Here is a 6,103-nt window from a genome sequence, read left to right as displayed (position 1 = left end):
TTTCATCCATTATGTCTTATCTCTTCTCCTTTTCTGATTGATAAGACACTTGATTTGAATTAGTGAGAAAATGAGTGGCTGGTGTCTGTAAAATGTCTTTAAACCTCCCCTTTATCTTGCAAAAATCAAAATTATTTTTATTTTGATTTTATTTTTATTTTCACTTCAAGGAGAAAAAGAGAGACAAACTAAAAAGCATCAGGCACAGGTGGGAGACATTTGCATTTCTGTTCTGACACTAAAGTATTTTTCTAGTGTCAACAAATGGAGAGCTCTATTTTAAATATTGCTGAAATTCTTCCTAAACTCCATTATTCCATTCCACTCCACTACAAAAAGGACAGATCTTCTTTCTTTATACTCTAGGATTCCTGGGGAAAGATTGAGGCATCCTTTCTGGCTTTGAGGTAAATGTGTGACTTTTCATTAACATTAACGGGAGTGCTTCACGCTGAAAAGAACAGACTCCATGTTTTTAAATGCTTGAGTGATGATTCACACAAAGCTGGGAAAAGCCTTTTTGTCTTATGCAGCTATGCCCACTGTTGCAGGACCAGGATTACGAATCACGGTAGGCTGTCCTTTTAAGACAGTTCATCCATCCAGGGTCATTGCAGAATGCCCCTGCAGAGAAAGATGTCATGGCAAAGCAATGCAATGTGCCAGGCATGGCTCTTCACTGCAACATTTAGGTGACAAAGCTTTCAGGCAACAACACTCTTGTTAGACAATTGTGAAAACAAAAAACCTAAGTTAATTGAAAAACTGCTTAGGGCTCTATATTTTCTCTGGTAGGTTTAAAGTAAAAGAAAAATAATAGCATTGCTCCTGTAATTGCAAAGGCTGAAGAAAATCCACTGAAGGACACATGGACACAACAAGCTAATCCTGGTAATTTTTTTTTTATCCTGTATTTACCACATAAACAGAATGACGCTTTTTTTTTATGTTTCACTTCTAAATGAGGAAAGAAGCATAACTTTATAACCTTCTAAGTAAAATAATTATGGAAGAGGAAGAGATATTAATGGTTTTTTAAAGATCCAATAAATCATATAAACTAGTCTTTCCAGGGAATGTTTGCAAGTTGCTAAAGATATGAAGAGACGAAGAAATGACTGAAATTAATTCTGAAGACAAATCCCCATCAAAATGAGAAATAGTGCACTAGCTTACATTAAATGAAAAATCACTCGTGTGGCATAAAGTAGATAGAATAAATCTATTTTTAAAGGAATACAAATATGCAAAGGAGCCCTGTTCAAAAACAAGCAGAAAAGAGAGTAGAAGATCGGATGTTGACCAGGTAAAGGATGGGCCTATGAGACCACCACGGTGAGTTTACCCATCCTTTGGGTTTGCTTTCATCTCCCTATCCAGTACCCCTCAGCTTGGCACCACTCGGTTCAAGCAACCTGCCCATGGACCAGCAGAGGAACGCCCAGCACCCACCTCCTCTGCTTTGTCTGGTGGATGTTCACCTAAAGTCTTTTTGGATTTGTCCTCTATAGCAGGGATAAGTCTGCTGGGTCTGGAGAAAATGGGGAACCTACGGGGTTACAGGATGCTGAGGAGGAGCCAAGGGGGCCGGGCCTGTGCATCCTCTTAGAGAACACTTTTAGAAAATAGAAACAAGGTCAGAAGCTGATAGAACAACCACATGTCCATTAGCTTTTATCAAGAAGACACGCCCATCCTGAGTGTACGACCCTGAACAACTGTGTTGCCAGCAAGGCAAAAAGAAGAAGGGTGATGTGGTTTTAGGATAATGTGAAAGGCCAGGAAGCTGCTGGGTGTTTTCCAGATGGCAAATATTTTTACCATGAAATCATGGATTCAGCAAGGATTGCAGGGAAGAGATGGGGGGCGGGGAGGAACACACACACACACACAGAGGTTATGCTTTACATTTCCGAAAAGATAAGTAAGTTAAATAAGTTTGTATTTAGTTGTTACTGAGGTTTGTTTGCATCTGGTAGTAAGTTCAGAATCTTTACCTCATTGGAGAATCTGTCAGGAATCAAAGTGTCTGGTACAAAACACGCTGTGGGAACCCATCAAAGAGGTTGAAATAGTCCTTATTTTTGAGGACACGCTGCCTGAGAGGAGCAGACATAGACCCAATACAATGTTTTGGAGGGCAATTTACAAGTAAGACATTGAAAGCACATGAGAGAGCTAGGTTCTATTTCTCGGAGTCTAAGGAGTAATGTAAAATGTTTGCATGACTCGCCCCACAAAGTCAGCTGAGGGGTAGCAGCTCACTTACATCTAGACTCATCCGCTTGTTAGATGAGTGACTCATAAGGACATAAGCTTGTACATGTGAGGAGGCAGCCTCAGACCTCAGCTCGCAGGCCAGGAGGTGGAGCAGGCACCTGTCCTACCTCATCTGCTTCTCCATCTTGCCTCTTGGCTCTGATCTGTCTTGGCCTGCCCCCATCTCTAGGGCAGAGGCCTGCCAGTCCCCAGTTTCCCCCATTCCAGACCACCACGAATAATGTGGGGTCTAATCTCCAGAAACATCAAGCCAGTATTCGAAATTCTTCTGGGCCTTGTTGCTGGCTCTGGATCATTTATCCTCCATTGTCTCCAGTGCCTATTATAGTGCACGCTACTTACGAGCTCATAATTAACTTGCATAATGAGTCCATTATCTCCAGTAGATAGATAAAGGTCAAATTTCATAATCTAGCTCTCAAAGTACTCAGTGTGATTCCTTCACCTGCCTTTTATTGTAAAATTTCTCCACATTCTTGAATATATTTAGATACAGCCAAAATGGCCCATCACCAACTCTGCACCCGGCCACCTGTTCCACCCTCCTCACCCCTCTCTTCCTGCTGGTCTACGTCCCTGGATGCCTTCCCACCTGCCTCTCTAACCTTCCTCTCCAGCTTTCAAGTCCTGTGCCACCTTCCCCATGAAGCAGTCCCTGCTCACCTCAGAATGTTCTTTTTTTCTTTTTTGAACATACTCTTTGCATCATCCATCTGGCTTTAGAAGATGCTCCGAATTATATTTAGATTTGTTTTGGGCAAGAATTGAATTTCCCTTAGCACAGCACTCTAATTGACACAAGTAAGAACTCAGTAAGTATTCATTGAATAAATAAATGATATACTTGCATGCTGTCACTCTCAGTGCCAAGGGAGAAATGTCAGATGTTACCAATCATGTTTAATTACAACAATAGAAGAGGAGAAAGAAACAGAAGGAGGAGCCTAACCACTGCACTTGATGTTGCCCACGTTTCCATGCCATCCACAACCATCTTGTCTATTCCCTTCCTACCGTGCAACAGCCCTTGCCTTTGTGCATAGAGATGCCAGCTCACCAAAACACAAAATCTGCATCAGGACATGCATTATATTAAAGATAACTATAGACTATATGATAAGCATTAAATTAATCATCATTAATTAATCATCACCTGTCTGACCCCAACAACATGTAAACCTTATTTTATTCTACCTTCAGCTTCAAAGTGAGTCTGGCCCTCATCCCAGGAGGCATCTCAGTGAGCAGTACCACTTACCCCAATCAGTTAGGGGCCCCTCTCTAGAAAGCTCTACATCTCCAAAAGAGATAATGCATCATCTAAATGCCTCCACAAAAAATAACTTCCTTTAGGAATAGTTTTCACAGTATTACACAAGGCATTTGTTAAATATTTCTGATGAGTGAAAGTTGAGAAGAATATAATAATGTACTGTTACATAAATTTCACCAGTCCTGACTACAGAGTGGGCATGGAAAAAAATGGAATATGTACCTCAAGAAAACTTAACCAATGGTGATATCATAAATTGGGGTTTTGTGGTACAAATTTATAAAGGAATACAATAAGGTAGTGTTCTAATAGAGTGGGATAATTAGAAATATGGAAGAATGGAATTAAAAGGACTACTGTTAACTCACACTTATATTCTGGATCACCTCCCACAAACTGACATCCTGTCCAAGAAGGGACTTGTCTATTGTGTAAGTGAATGAGACTTTTAGTCCCAGGGTGACCCTCAAGTCTCCTTGTCACTTAATTCTGTACTCAATGTGCTACTGCAAGAGCCCTGCCCATTTCCTAACTGTGCAATTCAATAATTCAGTAATTGCTGATTTTTTTTAGAACCTTGTCTAAAACTGAGTTAAAACAAAGCTATTAAAATTGTAATGTACTAGAACTAGATCAAATTCAGTAGCTTCAAGTTCACAGGTATCAAATGACCATCTATTTTTATCTGCTTCAGATTCTCTTGCTAGACTGTTTTCAGGCAGAAACTTAAGAAAGTTCTGTTCGCATTTTACATTTCCTTGGTGGATGAAGAGCAACTGAAAATCTACGTCTGTGCAGGTTTGTTCACTTTTTTGCACACACAAAGATGAAGCAAACAGTCCAAGCATTGCAGCTGTTTGCCTTTGGTGCTCTATCATTATGAAGAAGTCTGATTTATCAATGTAGATGGGCAATCGAGGAGTTTACTTTCATTCAGGCATTTGGCCCCAAGAGAGGCCTCATTTATGTGGGCAATGAACAGACCACAGACAAGACAAATGTTGACTCACCACTGGAAGGAAAAGCAATGAGTGTTGATATTTAGTGAATACGGAAGTTCTTCAAATAACTATTTCACTTACCTTCACAGAATTTTCAATTCTCTCATGTAAGTGGCTCTTGGATATTAAAATTCTACTTCCATTTGAGATAAGACAAGCTAAAAATTCTTAACCTAACCTTTACCTAGCACACACCAACCTGCGAATTAAGGGATTAAAAAAATCCCCATGCTACCCAGACTTCATGTTACTGCATAGGAAGTCTGGTGTGCTGTGATGGAATGTGGGAGATGATTCCAGTCATATTCCAAGCAGAAAGTCACTTTTTCCAACCAGACTGGTGCTAGGTATGATATCTATCACGACATAGTGGAGAAAGATATCAAGAGAGAAAGAAGCTGCCATAGAGGACACGAAGAGCAACTGTGAGATGGGAGGAGCAGAGAGCTGTGGCTTCTAGTGGCCACATTCATTAACAAGTCTGGGTAGCAGCCATCATCTCACAGAACATTATGGCGGGAAGACAGCCTTCAAAAGAATCTGCTGAAAAAGACTCAGAACTTAACAACCGCACTTTGAGCAACTACATAAGCAAAACTCTAAGAATTGTCAGTGCTGAGGAAAAAATTATAATGAGGGAAAAGGGAGTTGGCTTGGAAGAGAACAATCTGCAACACAAGGGCAAGATCCAGAGAGGATGATGTCTGTTCTTTTTGCTACCCAGCTTAAGGACTAATAACACTTCCTTCACGAGGAGGAACTGCAGATTTGCATCTGAGTCCTCAGTATCTTTCTTTATAGTTTGTTGTGTATAAATACTGAGTAGGACTTCCTTTACCAGCGTGGGCATCAAAACTCATCACATAACTCGTTTTGTAATGTGGCACTTTCATCTCCATATATCCTAAGTACCCCCTTGAGGAACGCTGTCCCAGCAGCCAGCATTTGCATTCCAAGAGAACCAGTCTGGACACTTCATGTTTCTCCCATAGCCTTCAGGGTCACTCACATTCCGCATTGTTATCCAAGGCTGTGGAGAGTGGAGGGGTCCTGAGAAGATTCCAGCCTCAGCCCCCAAAATACTGCAACCAGTCCTAACCTCCAACCCTTAGGCTTTAGCTTTCATCCAGTGTCCGCAGATCAGCCTGGTCCTCCCCATGTGCTGCATTGCTCTGCTGGGCCTCGGGGTGCCCTTCCCAAACAGTGAACTCCCATAGGTTTCGCTAACTTTCACACTCACTTGAGACACTTAGCTTCTTCCCTTCCCAGAAGGACCGTAACTCTATGGAAATAGTGTCAACTCTACCCCTAAGCTCTCCTTACAGAAAGGAGCCTCCCCCTTGTCACACTCCCCTGTGCCCTTCTGCCAAGTGATGGATGCCTAGGTGTCTATGTTTGCATCTCTGAGAGGGGGTTCCTCAGCAACTCTAAAACACAAAGAAGCTACCCTTGGGAGACTGAATCTCTACCTAACTATACAAGAAGAAGGCATGGCCAGCTCTTTAAATTATGTGTCTGTGTCAACAGACAAGGACCAACCGACCAAATT

Source organism: Canis lupus, chromosome 28 (assembly GCF_048164855.1).
Source record: "Canis lupus baileyi chromosome 28, mCanLup2.hap1, whole genome shotgun sequence".
NCBI lineage: Eukaryota > Metazoa > Chordata > Mammalia > Carnivora > Canidae > Canis > Canis lupus.
The sequence above is the reverse complement of the archived record's forward strand: the minus strand, read 5'-3'. Positions refer to the sequence as shown.